General features: G+C 29.6%; 1 protein-coding gene and 2 long non-coding RNA genes across 9 annotated transcripts in view; all 3 read left to right on the forward strand.

Annotated features, from left to right (window-relative positions):
• LOC115881689 (uncharacterized protein CG45076-like) overlaps positions 1–12,364 on the forward strand; it is a gene marked incomplete at its 5' end in the record, with an annotated part of 225,172 nt that overhangs the window by 93,141 nt on the left and 119,667 nt on the right.
• On the forward strand, positions 125–4,740 carry LOC115881748. Its single transcript, XR_004050083.1, has 3 exons — positions 125–279; positions 3,473–3,659; positions 4,599–4,740. It is a non-coding gene; the product is annotated as an uncharacterized LOC115881748 (long non-coding RNA).
• On the forward strand, positions 8,564–10,412 carry LOC115881743. The gene is made up of 3 exons (XR_004050082.1): positions 8,564–8,656; positions 8,952–9,130; positions 10,200–10,412. It is a non-coding gene; the product is annotated as an uncharacterized LOC115881743 (long non-coding RNA).

A 12,364-nucleotide genomic window follows, 5' to 3' on the forward strand; every position in this document is an offset into this window, starting at 1 on the left:
GAATAGTTTTCGGGAAAAATAAAACAAAAATTCTGATTCATCGGAACGCTGAGGACTCTTCCAACTATGTGACAGTTGTTTAAAATTCATTACATAAAATATAAATAAATATACACACACCGACTATGTTTTGGCCCTGTACCAACACACTCACAACTCGGGCACTTTAAATTTAAATCGCAATCTTTACCTCAAGAACATATTCCATTGAAAGTTTGACCGTCTAATATCCAGGTTAAAATAGTACAAATTTCTTGTTTTAAGTGTATTAAATTAAACGTAAGTTTTTATGTATTTATTAATTTAAAATTACTTTGTGTTTTATATCTCTATTTTCTGTGCACGATAATATTTTTTAATGTAGAATGACAAGGAATGATGCGTTTTAAAATGTTGTTTTCATGTTTTGGATATTTTCCATACACAATCCAAAACTATAAAATATTAATATGTTTATTAAAGGGTATTAAAAATATGTTTGTAAATATTTGTAGATTTAAATGATATTTTCATTGCAAAATATATGCTTATTTTTAGAATTTTAAGTTCTTTTATACTAGATTACAAAATTCTTTTTCAAAAGCCACATTCAGAACCACGAAATTAGTGGAATAAATTAGTGGTTTCAACTATATTTCATATTTAAAAGTTTAAGGTCATTAGATTTAAGATCAAAAACTACTTTACTCGCAAATTTTGAAGTATAATTATTGGCTAAATTTAAAAGCTTTTTTACTACATTGAAAATTAGTACAACTAATTTTGTCGTTCTGAATATTTACACTGAAATTAGAGGAACAAACTTCAACGTTAATAATTAAAAACACAAATTTGTGTAAAAGTAAAAGTGTTTTGGTGTATTGTGGTGATTTAGTGTTTTATTTTTTTTAAGTGCAAATATTTTCAGGGCTGGTAAATATCGATAAAAGAAACATATTTCTAGCTAAAATTTGAGCGCCACTGGATCTTTTCTGGATTTTTTTTCTTATAAATTTAATCTACTACCTATGTTGCTATATTATCAAGAAATTATGTTTTTTAACTAAAAACTAAAAGAAATCCCAATAAATTTTCCCCAAAAAAATCCAAATTTTGCAGAAAAAAATTTTTGTGAAAAAATAAAAAAATAACTTATTTTACTTTAAAAATAATAATAATAGCTCCCGTATATAGCGTTTAACGCCTTGGGAGTAGCAAGGTACAGCTTGCCATGCTAGAGCCGTTGGGTATACAAGGAAGATAATGTGGCTAGCATTACGCTTCAACCGCCTATTATTACCTCAGGATTGTGAATCACAAGTACTCATTTAAGGTTGAGTCGACCTAGGTACCCAAACTATTTTTATTTTAATAAAAAAATCGGCTGATGAAATCCCGAGTGTAGGATTCGAACCCACAACCTTGAGATTGGTAGACGAGAGCCTGTACCTCTACGCCACCGGACACCTACTTTAAAAATTAAAAAAAAAATTTGGTTAAGTTCTGAGAACCACTGGATTCTATCTGGGTTTTCTTTCTTGTAAATTTAATCTACTATTTGTGTTGCCATTTTATGTTTTTCAACTAAAAATTTAAAATATTTCCAAAAATCTGTTGTCGAAAAAAAACCTCATAAACGTGTTTCTGGGATCAAAATATACTACCTCTAAAATATTTGCACTTATTTAAGGCTCATCCTGTATTTATACAGGGTGTCCCAAAAATAAGTGTCAAATATTTTAAGGGGTGGCAGATCTGACCAAAAGAAATATTTTTTCTCTTTACCGTTTTTCAAATAAGTCCAAAATAACCGAGTTATTTTATTTTGAAAATTTCCCAAAAAAGATCATTTTTTGCTAACATTTTGAGAACCACTGGATATTTTCTGGATTTTCTTTCATGTAAATTTAAGCTACTACCTATGTTGCCATATTATCAAGAAATTATGTTTTTTTAAGTTAAAATTAAAAAAAATTCGAAATATTCAATTTTTTTTGCAAAAAATACCTCATGGGTGTATTTCTGAGGCCGAAATATTTACACTTATTTTAAAATATTTGCACTTATTTTTGGGACACCCTGTATAATACAAAAGTGTAAAAAATATTAATATATTTAGTATCCAGTATTAAAATAAATTGGTAAATATTTGTAAAATAGTAAAAGTATCGTTTCTATTGCAATTTATGCTTATTTTTAGAAATTTGCGGTCTTTTATACACCAGATTAGGTGGTTTAGGATTATAAGTTAGTAGTCCAATGAAATTAAAAAGCAATGTATCATCCAGAACTGTCAAAAAGTTTCCCGCTTCTAAATATAAACCTAATATAACATTAACAACTTCTGAACATTTTAAGTGAGAAAAAAACAGGCTGGGTTTTACCTTTTTCGGCACATATGCTGGTTGATTTTTTCTAATCTAATAAAGTTTGATGGATTATTCCGATATGTCAATAAAAATGACATCCAGAAAATATATTACATCTGTGGAGAAAGTAATGAACCAACACACTTATGTACATTTTTATTTTTGTTGTTAAATATTTTTTATATATTATTTGGTTTATATCTTAAAACGAGGAATTAGGTATACTAAGAAGTTTTGCTGTTAAATGTTCCCTCAACTGTAGTAAATACATTATTTAAACTTAGTTTCAAAAAGGCGATAAGTGTCATTCGATAGTTTAAATTACATTTTATTGATGGACTCGGATACACCAAATATACAGGGTGAGTCTTAAATAAATACAAATATTTTTAGGGGTGATATATCTCAAACCTATGAACTCGTCTGTTTTTTTTTGTAAAAAAATGTTAAAAATCATACATTTTCTGTAATGTGTGTCAATTCCTGTATATTTTAGAAAACTTTTTAGAATTGCCTGTTCACCGCAAATTTTCCAACGGTATAATTTCTTAATCTTGGATAGTACCATGGTTACAGCACTAAAAAGGATGCAAATACAGAAAAAAATTCGGTGACTAAAACTTTTTTAAAAATAAATATATTTTTTTTAATTTTAAACTCTAATTACTCGGTTATTTTGGACTTATTTGAAAAGCGGTAAAGAGAAAATATGTCTCTTTTATCTACCAGCCCTGAAAATATTTGCACTTATTTAAGACGCACCCTGTATAATTTTTATGAACGGAATATTAAAAATAATAACCATTAATAAAACGATAGAATTATACAATTATTTTTATGTAACATATGATATTATGAAACTATGACCACATATAACTATGATATATCTGAAGAGACATATTCAAATGTTTCACCCGGAGTGCTAAAAACAAGTTATACCACACATCACAGATCATATATTTTGGCTTTATTTAAACTACTTTAAGAACTGAGATATAGAAGAGAACATAATATGATTTTTATAATGTTTTAGACGTCTAATCATTGAATTGATAATTATTATATATAGTAACTAATATAAAGACCTATTTTTTTAAGTAATTTTATTGTTTCTAAATTTTTAGAAAAATGCCTTTAGCCCTAAAATACGACCCTGTATTCGGTAGAGACTACTCTTATCTCGACGAGTACCGATACACACCTGATTATAGAGTACGAAAACCACTCGACTATTATTTTAATTGGCCATGGAGCTATCGCTATTGGTTCCAAAACCAGAGAGACCGCAGGCAATTGTATAAGCTTCTTCGTGTGAGTATTTTTAAAATAAATATGAAATGAGTACCAGGCCTCAAAAAATTGTGATAAATATTTTTAATTTATAAATTGTATTCTCTAATAAGTGTAATATATTTTTTTAATAATTATAAAAGATGTATCATATCTCAAACAATTGTGATTTTTTATCATTTGTCAGTATAATTTTTCCAACGAATATTGCTAATTTAACTTACATATATAAATATTTCACAACAGAAACTTAACTACACAATATATTAACATATAACAACAAAAATATGATTGATTTAAAGTAGAAAATTATACTGTTTGTACTAGTAACAAGAAAAAATAATTTTTTATTTATCTTATAAAAATTATGAAAGAAAGACATAAAGGATGTAGAAACTACAGAAATAGATGCTTGTTTGATGTTAGTAACTTACAGTTATCAACAGTTTTTGATATAAATATTGTTTTCAGCAAATGTATACAGTTATTAATGGATTAAAATTATTCTAGCAGCGATTAAATATTATTATTGATATAATTATTATTTTAATTATATATTTTTATATATTTATCTGCAATATACTTCTGAAGTAATTTCTCTCGAATAAAACAGAAAAAATATCAGGAGATCTCTTGAACTTTATTCCATAGATCTTCTGTTGAATTAAAACTAATATTTTCTGTTTTATATTTAAAGTTAAAATCATGTGGTAATTTAAAATCACTTGCCTCTGTAGAGCATTTCATTTAAATTATGAAATAAATACAAATACAATTTTTTAAAATTTTCATTGGATATATTTTACGTTTCAAACTTTAAGAAAGGTAACTTTCTAGTATATTTTCAATATCTAATGTTTCTATGTATTTATCCAACTTTTTGAGGTAACCTTTTGTAAAGATTAAGTTTTTAAGTATATACAAAACGCATATTCAATATATTTTTTTGTTTTTTTTTAGCTGAGGGAACTCACATACATTGCCCAATAAGCCAACGAAATAAAGTCTCAAGAAATTTGATTAAATTATTATTAATGCAATATAAATAAAATATATTTTTGTTATTTTTCTCTAATAAATGAAATAATAATAATTAATGTTGTTTATAATTATTTCGATTTCTTCATGGCCAAATAAAATATATGGTTAAGTACCTTACTACATAATTAATAAAACACTTATTATACAGGGTGGTCTGAATCGTATTCGGGGAACTTCGACAGGCATATTCTGCTGATAAAAATAAGTTAAGAAATTTGTGTAAATTGTTGTTCTAGAATGCTTAGTTTCAAGGATACTGGCTTTAGAAGTTTTATTTTTGTTTCGATTTTTTCCAAATAATTTCTGAAATAACGTAGATGAACATTGCTGTCTGCGCGTTTTTTGACATTAGAAAATTTCTATGTTAATGGGACTTAATTGAACTTTTTCTAGAATAAATTATAATAAAATAGTTTCTGTTGAACCTTCGACACAAAAACATTTCCAAATTTATTATTATAGTTTAATAATTACCTAGTCAACCGGTTTAGTATTTGTCAAGGATGAAATGTATTGATTATTTTGATTTTAAATATATTGAAATCATAACTGACAGCGGTTTTTACCAAGAGACCATTTTTATGTCAAAAAATGGAAAAACGTATATTTTTTTACTTAGTAGAGTAATACAGGGACGAACAAAATGTTATTACTTTTCAAAACATTTAAAAAATATGAATTCTTGATACCAATTAATCTTTTAGTTACGTAATCGGGGGCGCGATTTTTAAATTCATTGTTGCCAACCATGGACATATTCGGCGCCGGACTGACTAACTGGAACTTATATTTCCCGCTTGGGATTCTACTCTAAAAAATGTCAAGTTGCCACATTTATTTATTTATTTCCTGACATTCTCATTCGTTTTGACACTTTAGTTTTGTATTACGAATGATTATGAGTTTTTGGTTTAAATGAGTTGTAATACTTTAAACTTAAAAATGTTTACTAAACCTTGCAGTCGAACATTGTTCTTTTTAGAACCTCTTTTAGTCCGAAGTGTACAAGATAACTTAATAGCCGTAAAAAACTCATCGTAACTTTTTTAAAAATTTGAACGGGAAAGCGGTAGTAATGGCCTTTATGTGCCTTAAGTGCTGTTAAGAATGTGAGTTTTGTTGATGTAAATAATAATTGTTTATATGTTTATAATTAATTTATTTTTGTTTCCTAAAATATTTTGATTAAAGGAAAATATATAAAAAAGGGCAACGCTGTGCCGGTCAGGCTTAATTAATCATGTGATTAAAATTTTATTTGGTGTGAACTAAGTTGGAGTCATACTGGTATTGAAATCGAATGTCAAAAAGCACCCAAACACCAATTTTTATCCAAAAATAAGCATTATTTAGAAAAAAACAAAATAAAAATGAAACGTTTACACCCTGTATCTTGAAAAGGGAGCATTTTAGGACATGATTTTATACAAATTTTTTGACTTATTTTTATCTGCAGAATACGTTGCCGAAGTTATTCGATTATAATTCTTACCACCTTAGATTAGATTCTTAGAGGTGGCTTTCGGCCTGATCCACTGCGACCTTCTCAGATCTATTGTGGTCCTCTTCTGATCCTTAGATTACATTCTCCAGTCCTATCCATTTAACAAAGTTTAGCAACTTGGAGACTGAACCCTCCATGTAGCTCCTTGGCAATGGCCTATCATTGCCTATTACCGGGAACCGCACATTTGCCAGGCTGTCATACCGACATAAAATGTGTTCTGACGTTTCTTCTTCAGATTGACAGAACCTACACATAGCTTCGTCTGTCAATCCCATCAGCTTTAGATGCCTATTTAGCTTACAATGCCCTGTTAGTAGACCTACTACAGCTTTGACTGTCTTTCTGTCCTTGCTTATCAAGTCTACCGTGAATTTTGGTGAATGTTCTACAATGAACCTTTTCGCCTGTCTCTGCCCTGGTGAGTTTATCCACCATTCTAGAGATTTGTTGGCCACCCATCGCTCCGTGGCCATTCTCATGACCGCCTTTGCAACGCCGCAGAAGGGTTCTGGGCCTATGAATGGCATTGATGAGCCTTGCTTGGCCCTTTCATCTGCCTTTTCGTTACACTTGTGACCCTCGTTCCCTGGCACCCAGGCCAACGTAACAGTGCTACGTTCGCCCAAAGTATTCAGAGCACGCACACAGTCCCCCACTAGTCTAGAATTGACCTCCGTGGAGCTGAGTGCCTTTAGCGCCGCTTGGCTGTCTGTGAAGATCGCCACAGAACGATTTGTTCTTTGTTGCCTTATTATTTCTTCTACACAATAGTGGATTGCCGTTATTTCTGCCTGGAAAATTGTGACATCCTTGGATAGGCTTACGTGGAAGGATCTCCCTTGTTTCGGTCCTACTATCTCAGCTTCTACGCCTTCTGACGTTTTTGAGCATACCAGGTTGCCTCAGCTTGAATGGGTACACCTTTACTCCAGTCTTCCCTTCCTGGTATGGTTATATTAAATTTGTTGTTGAAGCTATACCTAGTAGCTGTTGCATCAATTGGCAATCCCAATACTTTGTCTGCTTTTAGCTCTTCGATTAGCTTCTGGTTAGCAGCACTATGCGTTTGGCTTATGTGCTGCTGACCGTGAATTAACCTGTGCATGACAGATCTGGCTTCGCCTTGTATGAAAATATGTAGTGGTGGTAAGTTCAACAAGACTTCCATCGCATTTGTAGGAGTGGTTTTTATGGCCCCAGTTACACACAGACACGCAAGCCTTTGTGTGGAACTTAACAGCCTTACCGCACCCACTTGCGATGTCTTTGTCCACCACGCCACCGACCCGTAGGTTATCATGGGTCTTACTACCCTTGTGTATAGCCATAGAGTCATTTTAGGGTTAAGTCCCCAGTTTTTTCCACACATCCTTCTGCACCTACCTAAAGAGATGGCAGCCCTCTGTGTTGCTTTCGCTATGTGAGTATTCCATGTAAGCCTTTGATCAAAAAATATCCCAAGATACTTTGTTTCTTTGGCAAATGAAATCTCCGTTTCTCCTAGCACTGGTGGTTTTAGGCCTTTTGGTGCTATCTTTTTTGTAAAATTGACAATTTGTGTTTTCTGAGCATTGACTGTCAGTCTCTCTTGTTTGCACCACTTGTCAACTTTGTTTAGGGCTGTCTGCATTCTTTCTGATATCATACCAGCAAACTTGCCCCTGACCACAATTACGATGTCGTCTGCATATCCTAGGCAATAAAAACCTTGTGTGGACAGTTCGTTGAGGAGGTCATCTACCAAGGTTGCCCAAAGTAGAGGAGATAACACTCCTCCCTGTGGACAACCTCCACCCGCTACTGCTTTGATAGTAGCTTGCCCTAGAGTGGAAATCACTATCCTGTTTTCTAAGGCGGCCCTTATCCATCTACATACCACTGCAGGTGTACCTCTTCTACTCATTGCATTTACTAGTGAGTCGGTAGTAGCATTATTGAATGCTCCCTCAATATCTAAAAAAGCGGCCATTGCTATTTCTTTGTCCTCTATCGACTTTGAAATAAGCCTATTTAAATCATCTAATGCAGCATCCGTGGATTTACCTGGTTGGTATGCATATTGACGATTGCTTAGGGGACTATCCCTTAGCACTTCGTCCCTTAAAAACCTATCCAAGAGCCTCTCTAGCGTTTTCAGTAGGAAGGAGGATAGGCTTATCGGTCTATATGACTTTGGTGTAAAGTCCGATACCTTGCCTTGATTCTTACCACCTTGTATATTAAAACATTCTTTCTTAAAAAAAATAATTCAATCAAAACAGATCTTTTAAAAATAGAAACAAAACAGAGAAATGAATCAAAAAATTCTCTGACAAATGTGTTATTATAATGCCCGGAATTTTTTGAATAATAAGTAAACGTATCCTGGCACTATTCCAAAACAAAGCGAACATTGAGAAAATTTAAGCGAAACTCGAAAACATTCATTTGGTTTGTTCGGTGGTGTGTGGTTATTCAACAGACACAAAAAGTAAGTACAACCTTTTATTTTTCAATTATTTAACTTGTTTAGAAAGCCAATTTAATCATACGTCTTTAATTAAAACATTTCTCCAGGATTTTCAAGTTTAAACTCCAAATATAATTACTAATCCGTGTTTAATTAACTAGTTAAAATATTAAAATTAATGTTTAAGCTTTTTAAACTCTCTATTAGCCAATTAAATATTTCCCGGAAATAAATTAGTTTTAATTAAAACGGTTATTTCATAAAAAATAAACTTTATAAAATGTTAGTGAGTAATGTGAGCTGTGTTTATTTTTAGCAATGCTTAAAGCCAGGTACAACCCCGTGTATGGAAACGAATATTACTTGGGGGATACTAGATCTATACCTGACTATAGAATCCATAGGTCTTACAATTTCTACGATTTCTGGCCTTACAGACTAAAAATCACTTACAGGAATAGACCATTCAGAAGATGGCTGACCACTCCAAGTTTAGTAAGTATACAATTATTCTTATTAGTTCTTTTTTTTATTCAGGGTGAGTCTTAAATAAGTGCAAATATTTTTAGAGGTATTATATTTCGACTCCAGAAACACGATCATAAGTTTTTTTTCGCAAAAAAAAAATTGGAATTTTTGAAATTTTTTTTTTAATTTTCAGTTAAAAAACATACTTTCTTGATAATATGGTAACATAGGTAGTAGATTAAATTTACAAGAAAGAAAATCCACAAAAGATCTAGTGGTTCTCAAAATTTAAGCAAAAACATATTTTTTTGGAAATTTTCAAAGTAAAATAACTTGGTTATTTTGGATTTATTTGAAAAACGGTAATGAAAAGATAGGTTTCTTTTATCGTAATCTACCAGTCCTAAAAATATCTGCACTAGTTCAAAACTCACCCTGTATAAGCGAACTATTGTATATACAGTTTATACTTTTTGTATATAAGTTTTACTTTTCATTTAAATTTTTTTAGCATATTACTTTAGTATTTTAATTCAATTTTTTTTAATAAAAGTTTTAATAAATATGAATCTAAAATAATAATTGTATTAAAAATAATTTTTAAAATAACAAAAAAAAACATATTTTGCATTTAATTTTATCAAGTTATAATTTGTTTTTATTACTTAAAACAAATTATAAATAAAATAAATTGTTTGTACTGTAAAAATTTCATCACACAACGTGATATTTATTTTTATTACCTGCAATTTGGAAGACCAAAAATATTCAATTTAAAACAGTTCTATATTTATTTGCTCAACAAATAAACAATGTAAATAACATTTAATTTCTTTTCTATCAATAAAATGTTAATCCATTAGCTTTAATAAATCCAGTAAAAAAAATAACAAATATTCAATATGTTACAGCAATTAAGAAATAATAAAATAAAAATGAATATTTTTTTTATGTTTGAACACTTTATTATATAATTAAAAAGTATAAATAGAACAATCTAAGTTTAGTAGGTAACTATTTATTTATAACAATTGCTAAATTGTTATAAATTACCTTTCGATTATTCTGTTTAATTCATTGTCTTTTTTTGTTACAGTTTAGACAAAACTTATATTCGAACGAAAGCAGTTTAGTGACATCGAGTTCCAGCGTATCCAGATACAGCTCTTATTAGACATTATAGGAAATTAAATAAAATGTAAACTTTTTGTTAATGTATTCATTTACACGTTATACTACTTAAAATTTTGTCAATGTTAACTTTTATAAAACGTATATTTTTTTAAAATAAACTCATTATTAAATATTAGTTTTGTTATTTATTTATGCTACACCTTATAAGAGTATTCTATAGTTCATTGATCGATGGTTTTAATTTATTACTATAATATAAAGTTTGACATTAGTTTCATTTCTTATCCTAAATTGTTTAATACAATATTTATATTTATGATTTTTTGATGGTTTGATTAATCAGCAATATACAGAATTTCTAGAGAACTACTAGATCGAAGATTTTTTGGACATTCTTGTTTCACAACGAGATATATCGATTAAAAATATTTTCAATATGGCTGCACTTCTGGAAACACCGAAAGTTGACAGCAACTTTCTTATTTCGAAAGAGGTACCACCATTTTTATTACATATTTAAATTCACTGTAAAATTTTATGAATTTTGATATTGAACACTGTATATCTAACATTAATCGTTTTTGAGAAAAATATTATTATACATTTTTGGACGAAAAAATCTGCCTATAAAAAATTGTATAGCCTAAACGTCAAATTTAATGATTACCTACCACAGCCACTGTCGCATATAGAAAAATACATGTGGCTATCTAATTCAAAAATTAAATTTTTCGAATGTCATATTATATTGGTCGTAGTTGTCATGGATATGAGCTAATAAAAAATTATCATAAATCATTTTTTTCAGGTAGAAATCCATTTTTTATTTCACTAGCGAAAAGGATATTCAATTAGTTATTTTTTTATTGTACCTACATATTACTTACTATACATTAAATTACAGTTTTAAAGCGTCCTATATTTTTTTAGATTTTAACCAGTAGCCTATGACTTTAAACGCCAAGTAATATAAAACAACATATCTGGCCATGTCATATTGTGACACTTTGATAAAAAATCAGTTCTTTGTCATTTCCAAGCCAACTTTGCGCTGTTTTCTTTTGATCTTATCGATATTATTAATAAATATCAGCTATTAGATGTCATTAAAGAGTGAAAATACGAGATATATTTTTATAAATACACTCATAAAGTTTTAAGCAGGCAGTATTTATAATACCGTATGATCAAAAATAAACGGCGCGCGGCGTCAACGATGGCTATGAAATGAAGATCGCTGTCATTTTATATGTAAAATTATATGAGGAATGTCACTGATTGAGATTTCCAAGCCAACTGGACGCTGATTTTTTTCGACCATACGGTACGAAATTCAAAGAAATAGTTTTCTGACAAAAAGGAAATAAATAATTGTCTGATTGGCTAAATGTCAAAAAGGAAGCTTGATAAATGAAGAAAAATATACGCTTTAAAACTAAATGTTAAATAACTTAACTAGTAACGTTAAGATTTTTATTTTATTTTTGTTATTTTATTAATATTTGGGAATGTCTCACCCAACTACAATCTTTAAACAGAACTATGTTTATATGAAATATTTAATAATTAAGAAAAACAAATATCTTTGAAATGAAATAAATTTTACTCACTGACTTACTAACCCATTCAAAATTTTTACAAGTACTTAAAAATTATTCAGATTAAGTACTCTCAAAACATCAAGGATATTAAACAAATATGGCATAAATGTATCTATATTCACAAATAAAACTGCCATAAAGGTATGACATTAAAAACTAGAGATTCTTCTAAAATAAATCTATAATATTAACGTATAATCGAAAAAAAGGCGTCAAAGATGGCTGGAGAATGACCATCGATGATAATTTTGGTGAGGTTATTCTCTAGACTAAAAATTGACATAACACTTGTAAAAAAATTAACACTAGTTATAGAAAGATTAAAAAAGAATAGAACATTTCAAGACACACAAATCTGTTAACAAAAAATTATTTTTTCTCGAAATTTTCTGAAACTACACCATTTGAAAATAATTTTTACTCAATATAAAAATAATACTGGTAGTGATAAGCACGGGTAAAGTAAAGGATGTCTAGGGCTTGACCTCGCCAAAATGATGAGAGATTGTCATTCTCCAGCCGTCTT

The sequence above is a fragment of the Sitophilus oryzae genome, unplaced genomic scaffold, assembly GCF_002938485.1.
Source record: "Sitophilus oryzae breed Bouriz unplaced genomic scaffold, Soryzae_2.0 scaffold_1111_pilon_pilon, whole genome shotgun sequence".
Taxonomy (NCBI): Eukaryota; Metazoa; Arthropoda; class Insecta; order Coleoptera; family Curculionidae; genus Sitophilus; species Sitophilus oryzae.